We start from the raw sequence: 25,932 nt of genomic DNA, 5'->3' as shown, positions 1-25,932 counted from the left end.
ACGCGGAGTGTGTTACTTGTGCAGGTTACAGGTAGTGCATGCGTACACGAAACTCCGGGAGGATTTCACCTTTAGTCTACGAACCGGAAAGCGAAAGACTCGCAAGAAGGAACCTAGCAAGCCGATTAGAAGCAACTCTTGCTTCTAATCAAACCAACCAAACACCACCACTCACACCGACCATTGAAACCGATTCAATGGCAAACCACAACTCCAACCAAGACTTTAATCCCAACCAAAACCTCAATCCAAATCAATTCCAATCCCGAGGAACTTTCTATCCCGCTCAAAACACCCAACCTATACCCCAAGAACAACCGGGTGGTAACACCAACGCAAGACCACCCACGCCACCTTTCCGAAACCAAAATACCAACAACACCCAACGAACACCTCAACAACAAACCCTTCACCGACAAGCATCGTTACCTGTCAACCTTGATGATCGGAATGTCAACTCCGATCGTAGAGGTAACCGTGATCGCGGCAATCCCGCAAATGAAGACCCGTTTTTCAACATCGACGATTTAAGGAATGCAATTCCCGATGATGAACCGTATAGTGTTCCCGGTTATCAATCGCCGGAACACGTAAGCATTCATACGGAAAATTCGGACGATGGGGGGTATTACAATGATCGGGCTAATGATGATGAAGATTGGGGCTACGTGAATAGGGGAAACGTCTACAACGCTAGAAGGTATGACGATGAGGAATTTGGTTACCAAAACGCCAATTATGTTGGGGACGACGAATACGGTTACGGAGGTGGAAGAAATGATGGTTATGGGAACAACCGTCAACCACGAAACAATAACCAACGGAACCGGAATGATGGGTTTTACAATAGCAATGCAAACCCTAACCGGATTCCTCGGTTCGTGGGAGGTGGTAACCCAAGGGATAATCGAAGGGGGGATCAAAGAGGTGAAAGAAGGGATAATCGAAGACCGGTCGATCAAGAAGTTAATGGTCCACAACGTCGTCAACAACCTCCACGGGGAGTAAATGACCGTTTCCGCCCGATAGTGACCGAGAATAATTCTCCGATAGTATGCGAAAGGAGGATGTTTGATTGTAAACCGTATTACATCAACATACTTCCTCACTTCAATGGGAGGTCCAATGATGAGCCCTACACACACTTAACGGAATTCTCTTCCATTTGTGATACTATTGGGGGGCACAATTTCGCACTAGAGGAAGTTAAGCTTCGGTTATTAGACAAGGCAAAACAGTGGTTCCTTACACTTCCGGCCAACAGTATTCGAACTTGGGAACAAATGCAACAAGCATTTTTGGATGAATACTATTCTATGGCAAAGACCGACGATGCTAGAGATGAAATTCGGTCGTTTCGTCAACTTTCGAGTGAGCCTTTACATGAAGCATTTACCCGATTCAAAGAACTAATGAGGAGATGCCCACATCACCAAATAGAAAAATGGGAGTTGGTGAAATGCTTTGTACGGGGGTTGGATGATGCAACTTGGAATCGTCTCGAGACAACAAGCAATGGTACACTCTTGAGCAATTATGAAAATGATGATTGGGAATTTTTGGAAAGGATGAGCAAACGATCCAAGGAAAAGAATCGGTCGATAGAGCAAAAAGACATCCAGTTTCCCGGTCACTCCCCGATCTCGATTCCAAAGATCGGATTTCCACCTTAGAACGGGAAATGGCCCAACTGAAAAAGAAGAAGGAGGTAAATGCGGTTCAGTTTGCGGTTTGTGAAGAATGTGGAGATATTGGGCATGCAACCGAGCAATGCTCAATGGGGTCGAGTGGTTACACCGAAGAAGTCAATCAAGTGTATGGGGATAGAAAACAATATGACATGAACTCCAACACTTACCATGCGGGTTTGAGAAATCACCCCAATTTCCGGTATGGCAATGCTTCAAATCAAATGAACCCGAATTTCCAGTCGGGTAATCAAGGAGGAAGTGGGTCATCATATCAAAACCGTCAAGGTGGTAACCAAGGAGGTTACCAACGAAATTACAACCAAGGGTACCAAGGTGGGTACCAAAAGAATTACAATAACCAAGGCGGTAACGGAAGTGGGTCAAACAACCAAACCAGTGGTGATGACTTGAGTGCCAAGATGGATGCTTTGCTAAACATGCAAAAGGAGACTCATAGTGATGTTAAAGAGATAAAGAAGGCAAACGAGATTCGAGACAAAGTACACGAGGCATTGGCGAAACAAGTGGGTCAACTAGCGGAAGAAGTGGCCCAAATAAAGGGAGGCATGGGGAAGCTTCCAAGTGACACCACCATGAACCCTAAGCATCAAGGGTCGAGCTCGAGGAACACACGTGAGGTACCTATTAATAAAATTACCTTACGTAGTGGTCGAGTTGTTGATAATGGTGTCAAAACACCACCACCCCAATATGTTGAAGGGGTGGTGGAAGATGCTAGTGATGAAGAGCTTGAGGATGGTCAAACGGGTCAAAATAAAAATGATTTGAGAAAGAATAATGTTACTCCCGTTGTGACCATCCCCATCCCCAAGGCTAAGGAAAAGGGTGTGGAGGTTAATACCGCCCCTTATCCCGAAGTATTGAAAGGACCAATGAAAAAAGTTGTAAACAAAAGAGGTCCACAACAAGAAGAGTTGTTGGAAATTTTCAAACAAGTAAAAATTAATTTACCTCTTTTGAATGCAATTAAACAAGTACCGTCGTATGCTAAGTATTTGAAAGATTTGTGTACCCAAAAACGCACTCACAAATTTTCAAAAAAATTAGATTTAACCGAAAACGTGAGTTCGATTCTTTCGGGTGCACTTCCACCTAAGCTCCAAAATCCGGGTGCGCCTATCATTTCAATTCAAGTGGGCGATTTTAAAATCAACCGGGCACTTCTAGATCTTGGTGCTAGTGTAAGCATTTTACCGGGTAGTTTGTATGACCAATACGAGTTTGGTCCACTTCAATCGTCAAACACCACCGTGGTGTTAGTCGATTTGACACCTAAACTACCCCGTGGAATTGTTTCGGATGTGATAGTGAATATCGAGGATTTTTACTATCCGGTGGACTTTCTTGTACTTGATTATGTGGCCAAGGACCCAACCAAACAACCTACGGTGATTTTGGGTCGACCGTTCTTAGCAACTGCAAATGCTCAAATTGATTGCAGAACAGGAACGGTTGACATGACATTTGGAAACCGGAGGTTGAGGTTGCATGTTTTTTCCGAACTTATGAGCCCTCCAGTTGATGATGAATGCTATATGGCAGACATTGTTGACACGTGTATACCTCTTTGCGACACAGTCGTTTATGGGGAAAACACAATGGAGGATTGTTATATGTTTGACAGGTCACAGGTGGAGGTGGAACAAAGCATGGACGAGGAAGTGAGGAGTTTGGAGGTGCTTGCGGTTAGAGAAGGAAAACCGACATGGACGCACCAAGTTGAAAGCTTACCGGAGAGCATTGATACTAAATTGAAGCCGTCTTTAGTAGAGCCTCCGGAAGTGGAGTTGAAAGCATTGCCAAAGCATCTCAAGTATGCTTATGTTGGAGAATGCAATACTCTCCCGGTTATCATTGCATCAAATTTAACCGTGGAGCAAGAGAAAAAGTTGATGGAAGTGTTGGTCATCAATCGGGCGGCGATTGGATGGACCATTGCGGATTTGAAGGGTATTAGTCCCTCGGCGGTGATGCATAAAATCATCACGGAAGAGAATGTGACTCCCGTTCGAGATGCACAAAGGCGGTTAAATCCGAACATGCGGGAGGTCGTGAAGAAAGAAGTGTTGAAATGGCTTGATGCGGGTATCATTTACCCGATCTCGGATAGCCAATGGGTGAGCCCAACACAGACGGTTCCCAAGAAAGCCGGTATACAAGTCGTCAAAAACGACGCAGGTGAAGAGGTAGCTACCCGGCCGGTAACCGGGTGGCGAATTTGTATTGATTATAGGAAGTTGAATACCGCAACTTACAAAGATCATTTTCCTTTACCTTTCATAGATCAAATAGTTGAGAAATTATCGGGGCAAAAATTTTATTGCTTCTTAGATGGTTATTCCGGTTATAACCAAATTGCCATCCATCCGGAATATCAATCAAAGACTACATTTACATGTCCTTACGGTACTTTCGCATTTAGGCGGATGCCGTTTGGACTATGTAATGCTCCCGCCACCTTCCAAAGGTGCATGATGAGTATCTTCTCCGATATGGTGGGAAAGTCTTTGGAAATCTTCATGGATGATTTCTCAATTTTTGGATCATCGTTTGAGACTTGTTTGGACCAACTAGATAAAGTGTTAAAAAGATGTGTTGAAACTAGTTTGGTCCTAAGTTGGGAAAAGAGCCATTTTATGGTTCAAGAGGGAATTGTGTTGGGGCATGTGGTGTCAAGTTGTGGGATAGAGGTAGATCGTGCTAAGGTACAAGTCATCTCTACTTTACCATATCCCACGACTGTTAAGGGTGTTAGGTCGTTTTTAGGTCATGTGGGGTTTTATAGGCGGTTTATTAAGAGTTTTAGTGATATAACAAAGCCTTTATGTAATTTGTTGCTAAAAGACCAACTGTTTGATTTCAATGAAAATTGCCAAAATGCTTTTAACAATTTAAAAGAGAAGTTAGTGGAGGCCCCAATCTTGCAATCGCCAAATTGGTCTTTACCCTTTGAAATAATGTGCGATGCAAGTGATTATGCGGTGGGGGCCGTGTTGGGACAACGGGTTGACAAGAAACCCGTTGCCATATACTACGCAAGCAAGACTCTTTCGGATGCACAATTGAACTACACAACCACCGAAAAAGAGCTACTTGCGGTGGTATATGCATTGGATAAATTTCGGTCTTATATATGGGGTAGTAAAGTGATTATTTACTCGGATCACACTGCAGTTAGGTACCTCATGGAGAAGAAAGATGCGAAGCCGAGGTTAATCCGATGGGTGTTGTTGCTCCAAGAGTTTGATTTGGAGATACGGGACAAGAAAGGCATTGAGAATGTGGTAGCGGACCACTTGTCCCGGTTGATGGTGGAAGATGATCCGAAAGCCTTAGAGATCAATGAGTCTTTCCCAGATGAGCATATAATGAAATTAGATAAATTGCCATGGTATGCTAACATTGTCAATTATCTTGTTACAGGTGACATGCCGGCACATTGGGATAGACGGAAAAGGCAACACTTCATGTCCCAAATCAAGTACTATCGGTTGGAAGAACCGCATTTGTGGAAGGAGTGTGCGGATCAAGTTATAAGAAGATGCATTGATGATGAAGAGATTCCGAGCGTGCTGCAACATCTACACTCGTTTGCATGTGGTGGTCACTTTAGTGGTCACAAAACGGGTCACAAAGTGTTGAATAGTGGCCTTTATTGGCCTACTATTTTCAAAGATGCAAACGAGTTTGCCAAAAATTGCATAGAATGTCAAAAATTAGGGGGTATCTCAAAAAGGGATGAGATGTCCATGCAACCAATCCTTGTAGTCGATGTTTTCGATGTATGGGGTATTGATTTCATGGGCCCATTCCCCAACTCCTATGGCAATTTGTATATCTTGGTGGCCGTTGACTATGTGTCAAAATGGGTCGAAGCAATAGCCACCAAGACGAACGACCATTCCGTAGTATGCAACTTTGTCCAAACCAATATTTTCTCAAGGTTTGGGATTCCTCGTGTCATCATAAGTGATGGAGGATCCCACTTTAAAAATTTTCGGTTTGGGAAACTTCTAAAGCGGTTTGGTGTTGACCATAGGATTGTTTCCCCCTATCACCCGCAAACAAGCGGGCAAGTTGAGGTGTCAAATAGGCAAATCAAACAGATTTTGCAAAAGACCGTGCGGGCGGACCGTAAGGATTGGTCAATTAAATTGAACGATGCTTTATGGGCCTACCGAACGGCACATAAGACACCCATAGGCACTACACCTTACCGGTTGGTCTACGGTAAAAACTGCCATTTACCGGTTGAACTTGTGCACAAATCGTTATGGGCTATTAAAGAGGTTAATGTGCAATATGATGATGCAGGTAAGGAACGGAAGCTCAAGTTGTGTGAATTGGAGGAGCTAAGGGAGGTGGCATATGAATACGCATCTCAATACAAGGACGGAATGAAGAGAGCGCATGATGCCAAGTTGAGGAAGAAAGAATTTGAAGTGGGTCAAAAGGTGTGGCTCTACAATTCAAAGCTCAAATTCTTTCCCGGAAAGCTCCGAAGCAAATGGATGGGACCCTATGTTGTCACCCGGGTTGGACAATTGGGTGTCGAGGACCCGAAGGATGGGGTACGGCAAACGGTAAATGGTCATCGGCTAAAACCGTTTCTCGAGGGTAACGAGAAAGTGGATGCAAACAAGGAATCGGTAAGTTTCGTGGTAAGTTTCCCGGTTTACGAGGTCGAATGAAAAGGATCGGTAACACTTTGTGTAAAGTTATGTATAACTGTTTAATTGTTTGTGTGTTTCGAGGATTATCGTTTTCAATTCCTACTAATCCTTCTTGATTGTGTGAAGTCCAGACATTACGAACGGGTCATGAAGATACAAGGTATGTTTTTAGACTTGTTTATGTGTATTGAGGACAATACACGATTTTTTTGGGGGGTGGTAGGGCCGGCCGTTAACGACGTCCATGCCATGCGTAAGTTTTGTTTTTAACTTATAAAAATCACAAAAACATTTTTAATAATTTTTAGGAATTTTTAATGTACATAGTCCTTTTATTAAATAATCATATTTTTCCTCATAAAAAATAAAAATAAAAAATAACCTTTACCCGTCGGCGACGGGGTGATGACCGTCGGCGACGGGTTCTCAATAACCCCGTCGGCTGATTTTTTCCCGTAACCAGACAATTAGCCCGTCGCCACATTTGAGTTTTCCCTTGCCCGTCGGCGACGGGGTGGGACCCGTCGGCGATGGGTTACCATTCTGTCTCCGACGCTGGCTCGTTCTAAGGCATCTAAACTCGACTCAAAACCCTTCCAAGACCTATTACAACATAACCCAAGTGCATGACGTGATGTCGTGGGTCACGCAAACTTAATCCCCAAACAACTATAGATAGTGGTAGTAGGGTATCGAACTCAGGGAGTATGTGGAAGATGTGTTGATTGTATAGCTTTGTACTTAAACTAATATTAGACTAAATTGCAGAAATTAAAATTCAAGAGTTTGGATTGTTTATTTAGAAAACTAAATTAAAAACTAATTCAAATCAAAGTTGGTTGTAAAACAAATTAGGAGAGAACAATGATCACCTTAGGTTTGAGTTTCTTTAAACAATTGTGTGTAATTCCAACTAGAAAGAGTTACATAGATATAACTCGTATATAGATGATTGAAGTGATAAAAGGGGACAAAGTACTCGGATTATATAAACGCGAGGTTGTTTCCCGATGACTGATTAATCAATAACCAACCCTAACCCTTCCCGTGATATCTCGATTGCCAACGGCACCAAGAACGTACGATTAAGACTAGAAATTGCACTATCGATTAACAAACTACAAGCAATCAAACATACACCATGATATTCAAGCAACGCAAGTTATCATTCTAGAAATTCAGAAATTAAACACACAAAAGTTCAAGAAACATTCACCTAAGATGATCACCGAAGAGTTTAGCCGGACATGGCTCGGTGAATCATCATCATAGTCAAACCAATGTTCATACGAATCAAAGATACAAACCGGATGATAAGAATTGTTCACAAAGCAAGCAAGCAGCCAAAAATCGCCCCAATGATGATCCAAAACCGTCCAATGATGAGAGATAATGAAAAGACACCCCAAAAATAACTTAAAAGTGGCAGTTACAAGTTTTCTTCGTAGATTCCACCGTAAATTACGGCATCACCGTAATTTACGGTGAACATGAAAGTGTTACGGTGAGAATAGTCTGTGCTACGGTGGGAACCATTTGATTTTCAGGTCCACCGTAAATTACGGTGGGACCGTAATTTACGGTGATGACCTGAATGTTCTTCTTTCTTTCGTCTCTTGTTCCACGCTCGACCCGTTCATCACCAAAGCCTCCAAAGCTGCGTTTAATCCGTCTTTTAGCTCCTAGACCGCACCTGAAACATAAGCACCGTAGTTATCTAATTCAAGATAATTACACGATTAAGTGGAGGATTATTTCGTCTTTTAACATGCTTAAGGGTTGTCCAAAGGACCACCCGTCACATCCCCACACTTAACCGTTGCTTCTCCCAAGCAACTCATCAAAATGATTTCAAAACAAGTGATCAAATTAAACCAAGCAAACATGCAATCTCTTTACCAACCCCTTTTTAACACCCAAGCAATGCACCCCTCTCAAATTCTCTCCTCTCGGCTACAAGTGAAAACTAGCAAAGATAAGCTAGACACACACTAGGCAAACGGGTGGATGCACAATCATAAGCTTGTACCTAAATCGATCATTCTCCTAAAATGGGTCAAACATGAATGCAAATCAAAGGGACTTCAAGGTTGTAACGCGGCTAGGTGTATAGGTAGGGAATGGAATATATATGAAGTAGCGAAAATTCGGCCCGGTCTTTTTATTACAAACATAGCAAACAAACAAACAAACTTAACTACTATATACAAGACAATAAACTTCTCTTTTTTTTTTCTTTTCTGATTTTTTTTTTCAAAACTAGGCAAACAACTAAACAACAACGCATTAACCATATTTTCTTCAAACTAGCAAACTACTACTATCACAAAACACTATAAGACCGTGCCAAATTTGGGTAAATTTTTTTTAAGTAAGTAGCTAGGGGGAACAAATGATAAGCTTTAAAGGCACAAAATGGGCAACTAAATGTCCAAACCCCCGCCCCTCTCACTACCAAGCTCATATATATAATTAATGAGGTCCAACCACCCAAATCCCACACTCGCACACACTATGATGAGGCTTTCCTAAATGCCCTTATCCTTTCTACATTCATGCTCAACTAAGGACTCAAACCGCATTCAAGCACAAGTTCTAATGCACCCCCACCCATAGCCACTCTCATCAAAGACAATCATTATTTATGTACAAGTGTGGCTACAACTCTCACCAAGAATGAAAAAGGTATCAAGGGTTGCCGGTGCATCAACTTGGGGTAAATTAGGGCGTTTAAATTTTCACATCATTCCGCTTGGCTCAAAATTTTTCAAAAACTCCAAAAAATTCCCCCCATCCCCACACTTGGGATACATTGACCCCAATGTATGGCTTTGGGAGGCTTTGATCACTAAACTCATTCACCATCAACAAAAGCTTTTTTTTCTCAAACCCCAAATTTCTTTTTGTATTTTTCTTTTTATATTTTTTTTATGTTTTTCTTTTTTTTAAACACGACACCACCAACAAACACCAACCTAACAATCAACCACATAATCAAACACCACCCTAACAATCAACCACATAATCAAACACCACCCATCCTCCCAACCATAACCAACATAAAACCAAAAATATGTACAAACTATACACAAGAGAGAATACCACCTGATTAATAGTAGCGCGGTCCTGGAGGTCCAAAGATGGATGACATCATATCATTCCACTCTCCAAATCCGAATGCGCCGCTGCTACTCCCTGCTTGTTGTTGCGCTCCCTCCTGTTGCCTTGGGTCAAGCCATTGAGAATGGTTTTGGTTGTAGATGCAGGATTTGTGGTTAAAGTAGTGAACTTTTGGGATGTTCTACATTGTAGAGACATCATGCCCAATTTTTGAAAAATTTTTGAGATACTTTTGGTTCACTAACATCTACAACCATGATAACAAGCAAGTGTGGGGATGATTTTGAAGAGAGGGTTTAATTTGGTGTTTGCTTTTGTTGCTTGTCTCATGTGTGTAGGAAATGGCTAGGACAAAGGAACAAGCGGGTTCAAGTTCGTCTTCATCAAAAGGCAAGGGCAAACAAAAGGAGCAACCACCAAGAAAGAGGCAATATATGGGTAGGGTTAGTGAAAGCGAAAGTGAAGGCGAAGAAGAGATGGAGTTAGACCCGAGTGAAAAGCCGGTATGGAACTCGGGGTCTTTGGATGATCAACCCGAGATTTGGCAGCCAACACTTTATAATGATTGCATGAATAAGTTGAAAAACAAGGCAGCCGCGTTTATTTGTGAGAAAGAAGTTGATGAGCCCCAATTTGGCCAGTTCGGGGTGTTTGCTAAGTTTCGCGCTTTAGGTTGGGAAGGGGCGCTTAAATGCTTCGACAAAGACAAGAGTAACCTGTTTATGACAGAGATTCAAGAGTGGATGGCAACCTTACAATGTCACAACTTTAACAAGCCATCACAGATGAAGTTGATCGGGAAGATACATGGGGTACCGGTGGAGATGTCATTCGACACGTTGAAGAGGCTGGGGAAGTATGACAGTCTCCCGGCTAAGGAGTACATGATTCCCACACTTGATGACCTATTGCTTAAACCAGAAAAGCATGTGAGATGGAACGACATGTTGGCAGCATTGTTTTTACCCGGTAGATACAGTGGTGTTCTATACCGGAAGAACTTGAAGATAGAAGCTAAATTGCTGCATACAATCTGCCTTCTCAATGTCATTCCAAGAAGGGGAGACAAAGAACAGGTGAGGTACCCGGAGATACCCGTTCTCTATTCGTTGATGCATGGGTCCCCACGCTTCCCGATACGTTACCTTATCATGCACCACTTATGGATCTGCCGGAACAAATATGGAAGAGACATCGTCCCGTATTGTCGCATAATTACGGGTTTGATGAAACAACAGAAAGCGCTAACATCCGAAGACCGAGGTTTGACAAAAAGGCACCAGCCTTTTACATTGGATAGGTTGGGGAATGTTTGGACGTATACTCAGTCGGAACGTTATCATAAGTTGAAATCGGAAGGTCAACGGTGGAGGGCATTAAAATTGGGTGCAAGAGAGTTGTTACCGGGAGAGCCGGATGAGCCGGAAAGTGATGAAGAAATGGTTTCGAGTGGGGACGAGGATTATGCGGACGAGCCGCATGGTGGTGCAAATGTTGGTCTAGGGGGTTTTGGTGGAGGTCATGGTGGTATGTTCTACGACTATGCGCAGCAACCTTATGAGCCAGGGTGGGCTTATAGTGGTACAATGCAAGAGGTGATTGAAAGTCAACGTCCGCCGGCATCTATTTTTGATACATGGTCGGGGTCGGAGAGGACGTTGTATGATCAAAACACGAGGAATAGTGCAAGCATAGAGCGATCGTTAAAACATAGCTTCGATCGCCATGAGGCATGGAACCGTACCTTCGCATATTCTCGAGAGGTGGATACTAATAACAGATATCATGATGATCAAATAAGGCGGATGCATGCGGATTGGCATGCCGGAAGGCCGGTTGTTGAGGATCCACAACATGTGGACTATGCTTCATTTCCGCCTTATGATGGTAGCATTTCATATCCGACTCCACCACTCCACCATTCTCAATGGCTTGATCCAAGGCAACAGGAGGGAGCGCAACAACAAGCAGGGAGTAGCAGCGGCGCATTCGGATTTGGAGAGTGGAATGATATGATGTCATCCATCTTTGGACCTCCAGGACCGCGCTACTATTAATAAGGTGGTATTCTCTCTTGTGTATAGTTTGTACATATTTTTGGTTTTATGTTGGTTATGGTTGGGAGGATGGGTGGTGTTTGATTATGTGGTTGATTGTTGGGTTGGTGTTTGTTGGTGGTGTCGTGTTTAAAAAAAAAAAAAAAAGGGTTCCATTGCCGCCTGGCGATCGAAGCTATGTTTTAACGACCGCTCTATGCTTGCACTATTCCTCGTGTTTTGATCATACAACGTCCTCTCCGACCCCGACCATGTATCAAAAATAGATGCCGGCGGACGTTGACTTTCAATCACCTCTTGCATTGTACCACTATAAGCCCACCCCGGCTCATAAGGTTGCTGCGCATAGTCGTAGAACATACCACCATGACCTCCACCAAAACCCCCTAGACCAACATTTGCACCACCATGCGGCTCGTCCGCATAATCCTCGTCCCCACTCGGAACCATTTCTTCATCACTTTCCGGCTTATGCGGCTCTCCCGGTAACAACTCTCTTGCACCCAATTTTAATGCCCTCCACCGTTGACCTTCCGATTTCAACTTATGATAACGTTCCGACTGAGTATACGTCCAAACATTCCCCAACCTATCCAATGTAAAAGGCTGGTGCCTTTTTGTCAAACCTCGGTCTTCGGATGTTAGCGCTTTCTGTTGTTTCATCAAAACACCAACCCAACAATCAACCACATAATCAAACACCACCCATCCTCCCAACCATAACCAACATAAAACCAAAAATATGTACAAACTATACACAAGAGAGAATACCACCTGATTAATAGTAGCGCGGTCCTGGAGGTCCAAAGATGGATGACATCATATCATTCCACTCTCCAAATCCGAATGCGCCGCTGCTACTCCCTGCTTGTTGTTGCGCTCCCTCCTGTTGCCTTGGGTCAAGCCATTGAGAATGGTGGAGTGGTGGAGTCGGATATGAAATGCTACCATCATAAGGCGGCAATGAAGCATAGTCCACATGTTGTGGATCCTCAACAACCGGCCTTCCGGCATGCCAATCCGCATGCATCCGCCTCATTTGATCATCATGATATCTATTATTAGTATCCACCTCTCGAGAATATGCGAAGGTACAGTTCCATGCCTCATGGCGATCGAAGCTATGTTTTAACGACCGCTCTATGCTTGCACTATTCCTCGTGTTTTGATCATACAACGTCCTCTCCGACCCCGACCATGTATCAAAAATAGATGCCGGCGGACGTTGACTTTCAATCACCTCTTGCATTGTACCGCTATAAGCCCACCCCGGCTCATAAGGTTGATGCGCATAGTCGTAGAACATACCACCATGACCTCCACCAAAACCCCCTAGACCAACATTTGCACCACCATGCGGCTCGTCCGCATAATCCTCGTCCCCACTCGGAACCATTTCTTCATCACTTTCCGGCTCATCCGGCTCTCCCGGTAACAACTCTCTTGCACCCAATTTTAATGCCCTCCACCGTTGACCTTCCGATTTCAACTTATGATAACGTTTCGACTGAGTATACGTCCAAACATTCCCCAACCTATCCAATGTAAAAGGCTGGTGCCTTTTTGTCAAACCTCGGTCTTCGGATGTTAGCGCTTTCTGTTGTTTCATCAAACCTGTAATTATGCGACAATACGGGACGATGTCTCTTCCATATTTGTTCCGGCAGATCCATAAGTGGTGCATGATAAGGTAACGTATCGGGAAGCGTGGGGACCCATGCATCAACGAATAGAGAACGGGTATCTCCGGGTACCTCACCTGTTCTTTGTCTCCCCTTCTTGGAATGACATTGAGAAGGCAGATTGTATGCAGCAATTTAGCTTCTATCTTCAAGTTCTTCCGGTATAGAACACCACTGTATCTACCGGGTAAAAACAATGTTGCCAACATGTCGTTCCATCTCACATGCTTTTCTGGTTTAAGCAATAGGTCATCAAGTGTGGGAATCATGTACTCCTTAGCCGGGAGACTGTCATACTTCCCCAGCCTCTTCAACGTGTCGAATGACATCTCCACCGGTACCCCATGTACCTTCCCGATCAACTTCATCTATGATGGCTTGTTAAAGTTGTGACATTGTAAGGTTGCCATCCACTCTTGAATCTCTGTCATAAACAGGTTACTCTTGTCTTTGTCGAAGCATTTAAGCGCCCCTTCCCAACCTAAAGCGCGAAACTTAGCAAACACCCCGAACTGGCCAAATCGGGGCTCATCAACTTCTTTCTCACAAATAAACGCGGCTGCCTTGTTTTTCAACTTATTCATGCAATCATTATAAAGTGTTGGCTGCCAAATCTCGGGTTGATCATCCAAAGACCCCGAGTTCCATACCGGCTTTTCACTCGGGTCTAACTCCATCTCTTCTTCGCCTTCACTTTCGCTTTCACTAACCCTACCCATATATTGCCTCTTTCTTGGTGGTTGCTCCTTTTGTTTGCCCTTGCCTTTTGATGAAGACGAACTTGAACCCGCTTGTTCCTTTGTCCTAGCCATTTCCTACACACATGAGACAAGCAACAAAAGCAAACACCAAATTAAACCCTCTCTTCAAAATCATCCCCACACTTTCTTGTTATCATGGTTGTAGATGTTAGTGAACCAAAAGTATCTCAAAAATTTTTCAAAAATTGGGCATGAAGTCTCTACAATGTAGAACATCCCAAAAGTTCACTACTTTAACCACAAATCCTACATCTACAACCAAAACCATGCTCAAATAAGCAATTTCATATTCATATCTAAGAACAAGCAAGTGGGCATGAACAATTAACCTAAATCCCTTACTTTTCACAATGTAGCACCAAAATATACACAATAAGCTTTCATACCTTTGTTTAAAGATGGAAGAGTGCTTGTGAAACCAAAAACTCCAAAACCCCCAAATTATCTCGAATTAGGGTTTCGAATTCGGACCCCAAACTTGCGTTTTCTCTGAAATCTCTCCTCACAATTAACAAGCTTGTGAAAAATTAGTCAAGTTAGACCAAGATTTCACTTGATTTGGACAGGAATTTGGTTAGTTATGGAGGATGGAAGATTTGGGAAGAAGAAGAAGATTTGGGGAGTTGTGGTGGGACTTGAGAAGAAGAAGATGATTGTAAAGTGAAAGAGAATGGGTGGATGGGGTTATCTTCACGTGACCAGGTTTTGTTTTTATTAGATTTTATTTATTTTTTTTATATATATGAGCGGAACCCCAAACGACCGACAGCAAAATTCTGCGTACCGTAATTTACGGTCTCACCGTAAATTACGGTGAGACCTGAACATCAATTTTTCGCCGTAACACAGTAGACTTCTACCGTAAAGCCTCAACACATTTTAATTCCACCGTAAATTACGGTATGACCGTAATTTACGGTGAACGCTGAACATCCATTCTTACATCGTAATTCAGTAGATTTTCACCGTAAAAGCCCAAAAGATTGTAATAGCCACCGTAAATTACGGCTATACCGTAAATTACGGTGCACACTGGGCATCTCTGTTTTGCCAAAAATTGAGGTTTTATGTGAAATTTTTTTTTAGATTTTTTTTTAGATTTTTTTTTTGTTTTTTTTTCTTTTTAATTTTTCAAAAACTTGTAAAAATTACCCTACCCCCTCAAAAATCCCGTGTTGTCCTCAACACCATGTAAGAACAATTCGTGACCCGAACATCCCCACACTTGTTTCGAACACAGACTTTGAGGAACTATGGCAATTGTGCAATTATACAAAACAAAACAAAACTACTATGTACACTACCACCAAACCTGGGCCTCTCATGGTTGTTCCTCATCGACCGGGCGTAAGATGTAGCCCGCTTTGTCAAGCTCCAAGTTGTTGATGTCATTTCCCTCCAAGTACGGCTTCAAGTGGTGACCGTTCACCGTTTGTTGTTTTAATGTTTGCTCGTCTTGGATGTCTACATCACCAAATCGCCCAACTCTTCGAATAACATACGGACCCATCCATTTGCTTTTAAGCTTGCCCGCGAACATCTTCAATCGTGAGTTGTACAACCAAACTTTCTGCCCCACTTCGAACGTTTTCTTGCGCAATTTCGCATCATGCACTTTCTTTAGTTTATCCTTATAAGCCGATGCACATTCGTACGCCTCATCTCGAATCTCTTCTATCTCGCTCAATTGCAACTTTCTCAACTTACCCGCCTCATCGTAATCCGCGTTGACTGTCTTGATCGCCCAATGTGCCCGATGCGCCAACTCCATTGGCAAGTGACAACCCTTACCATACACCATTCGGTAAGGTGTTGTGCCAATAGGAGTCTTGTAGGCCGTACGGTACGCCCACAAAGCATCATCCAACTTGCTCGACCAATCCTTTCTATCCGTTCTTACCGTCTTCATGAGGATCTCCTTGATTTGATGGTTGGACACTTCGACTTGTCCACTCGTTTGCGGATGGTAAGGTGTGGCGACTCGGTGGTTCACGCTATACCTTTTCAATAATTTTCCAAAGTTGAAGTTCTTGAAATGTGAACCACCATCACTTATAATAACCCGCAGGATTCCAAAGCGAGAGAAGATGTTGGATTGAACAAATTTACAAACAACCGAGTGGTCGTTCGTTCGTGTTGCAATAGCCTCAATCCACTTCGAGACATAATCCACCGCCACAAGAATGTAAAGAAAGCCATTCGAATTCGGGAACGGACCCATAAAATCTATACCCCATACATCAAATATCTCTACAACCAAGATTGGTTGTAGTGGCATCTCATCCCTCTTCGATATGCTACCCATCTTTTGGCAATTTATACAATTTCGGGCGAACTCAATTGCATCCTTGAAAATAGTGGGCCAATAAAACCCACAAGAAAGTACCCGATAGCCTGTTTTATGCCCACTAAAATGACCCCCGCAAGCGGACGAATGGGCATGAGTTAAGATTTCCAACACTTCCGTCTCGGGCACACACCTCCGTATAACTTGATCCGGTCCGATCTTGAAGAGATCCGGCTCATCCCAAATGTATTGCCTCACTTGGACCATAAATTGTTGTCGACGCTTTTTGGTCCAATGAGTTGGAATGGCACCCGTGGCTAAATAGTTGACATAATGAGCATACCACGGTGCAACGAAAGTGGACACGGCTAACAACTGCTCATCGGGGAAACTTTCATTGATTTCACTCACATCATCGGTCCCTTCCACCGGAATCCGAGACAAATGATCCGCTACTACATTCTCGCTTCCCTTCTTGTCTCGGATCTCTAGATCAAACTCTTGTAATAATAAGACCCACCGAATCAAACGCGGCTTCACATCCTTTTTCTCCATCAAGTACCGGACCGCACTATGATCCGAATAAACCACTACCTTGCTCCCCCAAATTTACGAGCGAAACTTATCCAAAGCATACACCACTGCTAGTAATTCCTTCTCGGTTGTGGTGTAGTTAAGTTGCGCTTCGGATAAAGTTTTGCTTGCATAGTAAATAACCACCGGTTTCTTGTCAACCCGTTGACCCAAAACTGCACCAATAGTGGTGTCGCTCGCATCACACATTATCTCGAACGGCTTTGACCAATCGGGTGGTTGCAAGATAGGCGCCTTGACCAAGTGTTCCTTCAAAACAGTGAAAGCTTGCATACACTCGTTAGTGAAATCAAACGGGACATCTTTTAATAACAAATTGCATAAGGGTTTGGTGATAACACTAAAACCCTTAATGAAACGTCTATAAAAACCCGCGTGTCCCAAGAATGACCTTACACCCTTAACATTTTTAGGAGGTGGCAACGATGATATTACCCGTATCTTTGCCTTATCCACCTCCATCCCCCTTTCCGAAATCACATGCCCCAACACAATACCCTCTTGCACCATGAAATGACTTTTCTCCCAACTTAGCACTAAATTTTTCTCAACGCACCTTTTCAAAACCTTTTGCAATTCGTTGAGACAATTATCAAAAGTAGTGCCAAAAATGGAGAAGTCATCCATAAATACTTCGAGCGACTCTCCAACCATGTCCGAGAAAATACTCATCATACATCGTTGGAACGTTGCCGGAGCATTACACAAACCAAATGGCATTCGCCTAAATGCAAAGGTGCCATATGGACATGTGAAGGTGGTCTTGTGTTGGTCATCCGGGTGTATGGCGATTTGATTATAACCCGAATACCCATCTAAGAAGCAATAATATTTTTGACCCGACAATTTTTCAATAATTTGGTCAATGAAAGGTAGCGGGAAATGGTCCTTAGAAGTGGCGGCATTCAATTTTCGGTAGTCAATACACACCCGCCACCCGGTAACTGGTCGGGTGGCAATTTGTTCACCACTTTCATCCTTGACTACTTGAATGCCGGCCTTCTTAGGCACTACTTGAGTGGGACTCACCCAAGCACTATCCGAAATCGGATAGATGATTCCCGCATCCAACCATTTAATTACCTCCTTTTTAACTACCTCCCTTAGGTTCGGGTTCAACCGCCTTTGAGCTTCTCGTGTCGGTTTGGCGTCTTCGGTCGTGATGATTTTATGCATGACAACGGATGGACTAATTCCTTTGAGATCGGCAATCGTCCATCCAATAGCACCTTTGTTCGCTTTTAAAACCTCCATTAATGCTTGCTCTTGTGCCAACTCCAAATTAGAGGCAATAATGACCGGTAAAGTGTCATTATCCCCTAAAAATACATACTTCAAATGGCTAGGCAAGTCCTTGAGCTCCAACTTTGGTGGTTCCTCCAATGATGGTTTTGTACCCGAATCGATCTCCACCGGTAAACCCTCGAATTGGTGGGTCCATGGTGGTCTACCTTCTTTCATTGCCATAGCATCTTGTGCTTCCTTTTCAACCCGTAGTGCATAAGCATGCACCTGTTCAGAAAAGTCACACAGGCAAATATCCAAACCATCCTCCTCATACTCATGCGGGTTGCATCCATCTACTATGTCTGCCATGAAACACTCATCAACACCGTTAGCGTTAGAATTGTTAGTAAAAACATTCAAACGCATTTTTCGATTTCCAAACGCCATATCAACTGTACCAAATCTACAATCAATAATAGCATGTGCGGTGCTTAAAAATGGCCGACCCAAAATTATATTTTGTTGTTGTTTAGGGTCCGCCGATGAGTAATCCAAAACTAAGAAGTCCACCGGGTAATAAAACTCATCAATTTTTACAATTACATTTTGAACCATACCCCGAGGCAACTTATGAGACAAATCGGCCAAAACAACCGTCGTCTCCACCCTTGCTAATGGACCAAAGTCATATTGGTCATATAAGCCCCCCGGTAAAATGCTAACTCCGGCTCCGAGATCTAGCAACGCCTTAGCCATTTGAAAATTACCAAATTGTACATTAATCAATGGCGTGCCCGGATCTTGGAGCTTAGGAGGAAGCTCTCCATTCAACACCGCACTTACTTGCCCGGTCAAATCCACCCGCTTAGGCACTTTCTTCTTGTTTTGCCTTTTTTGTGTACATAATTCTTTTAAGAATTTTGCATAAGCGGGGACTTGTTTTATTGCATCGAGGAGTGGGAGATTTATTTTTACTTGTTTGAACATATCCCACATCTCCTCTTTTTGAGGACCTCTCGACACAATAAAATTTTTCTTTCCCGGGTCAAGTAAGGCCGATGGGAATGGGACTTGACTCGGTTCACCCTCAACTTTTTCATTCTTTTCACTTTCACCCAAGCCCGGTTTTTTAACAATTATTTCTTTTGGTTTAACCGGTGAAAGTTCATCATCACTTTCAATTCCCGTGATATCCTCAACCACCCCCTCAACCAATTCGGGTGACAAATTGGCTTTAAATTCTTTCCCACTTCTTAAAACACTAACATGATTAATATTAACATTACCTCGTGACGAACCATGTGAAGGGTTTACCTTAGTGTCGCTTGGAAGTTGACCCTTACCTTTCTTCAATTCCGCCCACATCGGTTGCTAATTGACCCATTTGGGTTGTTAGTGATTGGATGCTTTTATCACGAACCTCATCTTTTTGCATTCGCACTTCATCAAGTTGGTTCCGTTTTTGCATCTCCATTTGCGTGCTCTTTAGCATCTCCATCACCTCGTTTCCACCCGAAGACCCCCCTTGTTCTTGACCCGTTTGGTATTGCTTTTGATAACCTTGGTTATTTCCGCCTCGGTATCCACCTTGATTATTGTAAGATGGTCGTGAACCAAAATTACCTTGGCTACCTTGAAAATTTGGGTTTGCTTGATTTGAAGGGTTCCCATATCTAAAGTTCGGATGGTTCCTCAATCCGGGGTGGTAGGTATTAGAATTCATGTTGTTGTAGTTCCTACCACCTCCTCCTTGACCTTGACCTTGAACCGCATGGACTTCCTCGTATTGCCCTTCCAACATCCCTTGGCAATTTTCAGCCGCATGACCTATTTCATTACACAAAGCACAAACATCATATATTTGGTTAGTGGTTTGAACATTACCATCATCTATGGCGTGCACTTGCGGTCGGGTAGTGGTCGGTCGGGCTCTTCTCGAGGCTTGAGCTTTTCTTTTTGATGTAGTTGCCATGCTTTCTAAAAACTCCCAATCATCATTCTCATAATTTGTTCCGAAGGTCCCACCGGCAATAGACATCAAATCACGTGCATCTTCGGCACTCAACCCCTCGTGGAAGGCATTCATCAACTCCCACAATTCAATTCCATGATGAGGGAAATTCTTAATCATCATATTGAAACGCTCGAATGCCTCATGAAACATCTCACCATGTTGTTGTTGGAAGCTTCTCAACCCCTTCCTTGCATCGTTGGTCTTTTGGGCGGTGTAAAACTCATCCAAGAAGGTTTGTTGCATCTCCCCCCATGTATATATGGATGCCGAAGGTAACGTGTAGAACAACTTCTTCGCCTTATCTTCCAAGGAAAATTGGAACAAAACCAATTTGATATAGTCGGCTGAAAACCCTTGACTCCCAAGAGTGTTGCAAATAGAGTCATAAGCCTCTAAATGAAAATACGGCTCCTCCGTTGCCAACCCCTTGTACTTCGGTAAACTTTGCAAAGAGTTGGTTCTTACTTCAAATGTTCGCCCTTGATCATTATGAGGAATGACTACCGGTGAAGGGTATTGCGTGATTACCGGCCGAAAATGTGCTTCAATGCCCCTCACATTTTCTCTAAGGTGTCTCCTTGGTACACCATACCTACCTCTTGGAATCATAGGACCATTTGGCCTTGGTACTTGCCCTTGTGGTGCGATCGGTTGTTGAAACTGTTGTTGTCGCATCGGTGGGCGCTGAGGTGGTCTTTGAAATTGTTGTTGTACATGTTGTGGCCGAACTTGTTGCAATGGAATAGGTTGTTGTATTGTTGGCCCTTGTGGTCTTGGCCGAATGTGTTGTGGTATAATTTGTTGTTGTTGCATTCCACCAACACTTGCCATCCCTTGGGATTGACTTTGCAAATACCCAAACTCCCCTTGATCACCATAACCTCCATAACCGTACCCATCATCTTCATAACCCTCATAATCTTCAAATCCCTCATCATAACCATCTCCTTGAATTCCCGAGGTCTGCCCAAATGGGATGGTCGAATACTGAAAGCCCGATTGTTGTTGTTGTGGTCTAAAAGATGAAGTAGTATGCACGATAGTTGAATTGGGTGCAATGTGAAGGTGGATGATGATTGACCCGTAGTTGGGGGAAAGAAGTGAGATAATGGTGGGATTGTGGTGGATGGATTGTAGGTGATGGTAGGCTCAGTTTGAGTGGTGATTGGTTGGGTGACATTGGATGGTGTAAATTCAGCGGTGGTATTAGGTAATGTAGTGTTTGGTGATGGTTGGGTCGAAGTAGGTATAAAGGTTGAGGATGATTGACCCGTTGTAGGTGGAATTTGGGAATCAGCCATGATGTTTCTCGGTGTGATGGGTGAAGTGGGTGAACCAATGATTTTGTTTTCTCGCACTAAAACTCGGTTTTGTCTTAGCGTTCTTTCAATTTCCGGATCAAACGATAGCGGTGATGACCTGTGAGAGCCTCTAGTATGCATACACCTGAAGTACCTGCACACTAAACACAACCAACGTAAACCCGAAAATAACAACAAAACTATTAAACTAACACACGTTGCGCACTACTCCCTGGCAACGGCGCCAAAATTTGACGTGATGTCGTGGGTCACGTAAATTTAATCCCCAAACAACTATAGATAGTGGTAGTAGGGTATCGAACTCAGGGAGTATGTGGAAGTTGTGTTGATTGTATAGCTTTGTACTTAAACTAATATTAGACTAAATTGCAGAAATTAAAATTCAAGAGTTTGGATTGTTGATTTAGAAAACTAAATTAAAAACTAATTCAAATCAAAGTTGGTTGTAAAACAAATTAGGAGAGAACAATGATCACCTTAGGTTTCAGTTTCTTTAAACAATTGTGTGTAATTCCAACTAGAAAGAGTTACATAGACATAACTCGTATATAGATGATTGAAGTGATAAAAGGGGACAAAGTACTCGGATTATATAAACGCGAGGTTGTTTCCCGATGACCGATTAATCAATAACCAACCCTAACCCTTCCCGTGATATCTCGATTGCCAACGGCACCAAGAACGTACGATTAAGACTAGAAATTGCACTATCGATTAACAAACTACAAGCAATCAAACATACACCATGATATTCAAGCAACGCAAGTTATCATTCTAGAAATTCAGAAATTAAACACACAAAAGTTCAAGAAACATTCACCTAAGATGATCACCGAAGAGTTTAGCCGGACATGGCTCGGTGAATCATCATCATAGTCAAACCAATGTTCATACGAATCAAAGATACAAACCGGATGATAAGAATTGTTCACAAAGCAAGCAAGCAGCCAAAAATCGCCCCAATGATGATCCAAAACCGTCCAATGATGAGAGATAATGAAAAGACACCCCAAAAATAACTTAAAAGTGGCAGTTACAAGTTTTCTTCGCAGATTCCACCGTAAATTACGGCATCACCGTAATTTACGGTGAACATGAAAGTGTTACGGTGAGAATAGTCTGTGCTACGGTGGGAACCATTTGATTTTCAGGTCCACCGTAAATTACGGCGGGACCGTAATTTACGGTGATGACCTGAATGTTCTTCTTTCTTTCGTCTCTTGCTCCACGCTCGACCCGTTCATCACCAAAGCCTCCAAAGCTGCGTTTAATCCGTCTTTTAGCTCCTAAACCGCACCTGAAACATAAGCACCGTAGTTATCTAATTCAAGATAATTACACGATTAAGTGGAGGATTATTTCGTCTTTTAACATGCTTAAGGGTTGTCCAAAGGACCACCCGTCAGTGCACTTGTGACCACATAATTGTTACACATCGATTACACATCAATTACAACCACTAAAACCCTGCTCTCTCTCTCACCTAACTCATTCTCTCTATTCATCTTCTCCATCTCTCATTCAAAGAACCCTAAAAACCTTCAAGACTCCATAACTCTCTCAATACTTCACCAAATCAACTGATTTTTGAGTCTATCTTGGGTAATTTTTCAAGAGGAACAAAACCCCCAACACGGGTTTCATCAATTCTTGCGATTGTGCGAGATTTCTGGGCGTGTTACTTAGGGTTTTTGGAAAGGGTGTTCATCAAGTTGCTTATTTGCCATCTTTTCTTAGTTCTTCTTGTTTAACAACAACAAAGGTATGAATTCTTCTTAAATTTATGCTTGATTATCATATGTTAGTGTTTTTCTTCTGAAATTTTAAACTTTTTGGTTTAAGAGTAGGTTGTTTAGACAATGTATGTTGTGTTAGCATGATTTTGAGTAAGATTAGTTGTTTTGAATGGAATTTGAGTATGTCATAACCATAGTGAAGTGATTACACTGTTATGAACATGATTGAACAGGAAGGTGATGTTGACTTTTGTTGAAATTATAAGAGATTGTAAGATTAACAAGAAAATTAATAAGTTTATGATAAAGTGAGCGACTTTGGAAGTTTAAAGAGGCGATTTTACATTCACTTGTTAATTTAAATGTCAACATCATACCTCATGTTCAAAGTTTGGGAGTTAATGAAGGTTGAATTTATATTGATGTTTGCTTGTTTGTGATTGTAGTTATGGCGGGAGGAAAAAGACAAAAGACTACAGGCCAAGCTTCATCATCCGGGGTTGGTTCTTCTTCCGGTTTAATACCGAAGAAGTGGGAGCAACTAAGCTCCGTGGAGGAGAATGATCCGAGGTTGTACAGGCAGGATTGGGAGTGAGTAAAGTTCAGGGATAGCCAAAGTGCTAAAATTTGGGATGACGAGAAGAACAAACCGTTGTCCCACTACCAAGACAGGAAGTTAGAGGCTAAGTTGTGGAAGTGGAAGATGGTGAATGGTGTGAATACCTCAGTGCCAACAAGGGTAATATGTGAAAGGGTGGTGAACGTGGAAGAATTTCGTCACATCGGGATTGTGCAAATGTTTAAGCGTTTAGGATGGGAAAGCGTTCTTGATTGGTGCGAAGATAATACCTCCAGGATTTACTTATCGGAGGTATGTGAATGGTTATCTACCTTGAAGCTCGTGAACAAGAATGAATCTCCTTCACAGTGGAAGTTGGTGGGGAAGACTACTCGAGGGAGCATGACAATGTCTTTCGAGACCATGAATCGTATTGCTCGTTTCGACTCTTTGGGAGTACAAGCATATGATTACCCATCCATCGGGCATTTTTTGGATAATCATTTGAACATCAATGATGCGGAGCAACTGATAGATATTATCTTACCGACCCACCAAGGAGGAGAAATGAAACACAAGCAAATGTCGCTTGAGGGAAAGATTCTTCAAGGTATCTCGGTTGAGAACATCTTGGCAAGGTTTGGTGATCGTGGAGGAGTGAGAGTGAGTGACTGTAGGGTGGTGCACGCCTTACTGTATGGGACCCCAACACTGTCGTGGAGACATATAGTGATGATGAACACATGGGCTACCAGGGAGTCGTCCCAGAGGCGTTTTATTCCGTATGCACGCCTCATTAGCGGCATGATTGTGCAACAAAATTTTTTACCCCCGGAATCACTATGGGTTTCTAAGCCGGTGGAGGAGTTTAATTTGGGGTACATGCGGAAGAATTGGAAGATCGAAGTCAAGTTCTCGGGAAACAAGTACGTTGTGACCGATGATTTGGGGAACAAGTATGAGATCCGTACTGCTGGAGCACCACCCGTAGCGGAAGAAGATGAGGAAATAGGTGAAGAAGAGGAGGAAGTTGAACCCTCCGGTGCATAAAGACCAAGGCAACGATATATGCGGCCACATAGGAAATTAACGCAGAGGTGGCAGGTTTTGTGACCAGGAGACGGGTGCCCTCCTACAAAAATCTCGATCGGGGGCAGCAGGAGATATATGACAATGTCTCCGCGTGCATAGGTGAAGGACGGGAATACAATCAAAAAAAGAGAAGCTTGGGAGGGGTCCCATGGATCCTCAATGCAAGGGTATTAGGCAGCTCAAGAAGCCCATAGAGAAAGAATGAACAAGTTTGTGGAAGAGCAGGAACTGTTCCAAGCAATGCAAAGATCACACATGGAACAGTTGGCAAAGATGCAGGAGGATGAGGCAGCCCGAAGACAGGCATGGGAAGAAGCAGAAGCAGCGCGTCGACAGGAAGAAGAAGAATTGAACCGACACCGTTGGAGTGCCCTGTACGTCTCTCAACAAATGGCGATTAATAACGCCAAAGTGCTGCATGACCAGGAGCGGCACCAAAGAGACTACGAAGCCGGCCTCCCATACGCCGAGCACTCGGGGTGGACAAATTACCCCGATCTTCCCTACCCACAAGGCCCATCCGACCCGACTCCACATTGGCCCGAAGCGGTAGGATCTACCTTCATTCCGATCCCGTACCAACCGCCGTCTCAAGGGGAGCAAAGCCCCCTAGATAACTATAGGGAGATGTTCGAGGCCCTCACTGGTTATCCATACCAACCCAACCCGCCAATGGATCCAAACGAGCGATTTCAGCGGTAAAGGTATGGTATGTTTTATGTTGTTGTTGTTGTATATTTTGTTCCGTTATTTCTTTTCGTTTTTATTTAATTTATGTCTAGTTAAATGAACTTTGTGGGTGTGTTCCCTATATAACCCTCACGGGACTCTCGTCCTCCCAAGCTATTGGGGGGTTTAAAAGGGCTTGTTGCATAAGCTAAATGCAACCGTGATTCCTACGAAAGTGAGTTAGGCTTGTTGTTGTTGTAAAATATTTTCCACATAAAAATCAAAGTAAAATAATGCATGACTTGGTAATATGTTCATAAAAAGGGTAGAACTATGTACTAACAAATTTTGATGGTTGTGAGAAGCATGCTTCTACACAAGGATTAGAATTTGTAGGTACAACATGTTTGTGGGTCAACCATTTTTA

The 25,932-nt window shown here is 43.0% G+C and overlaps 1 non-coding gene and 1 pseudogene across 1 annotated transcript; both read left to right on the top strand.

Annotated features, from left to right (window-relative positions):
- Positions 1-1,681: 1,681 nt before the first annotated feature.
- Positions 1,682-25,932, top strand: part of LOC118490481 — a 110,587-nt pseudogene continuing 86,336 nt past the window's right edge.
- On the top strand, positions 20,216-20,321 carry LOC118490941. Its single transcript, XR_004890166.1, has one exon. It is a non-coding gene; the product is annotated as a small nucleolar RNA R71 (small nucleolar RNA).

Source organism: Helianthus annuus, chromosome 3 (genome assembly GCF_002127325.2).
Source record: "Helianthus annuus cultivar XRQ/B chromosome 3, HanXRQr2.0-SUNRISE, whole genome shotgun sequence".
Lineage (NCBI taxonomy): Eukaryota > Viridiplantae > Streptophyta > Magnoliopsida > Asterales > Asteraceae > Helianthus > Helianthus annuus.
This window is presented reverse-complemented; position numbering and strand designations above follow the sequence as displayed.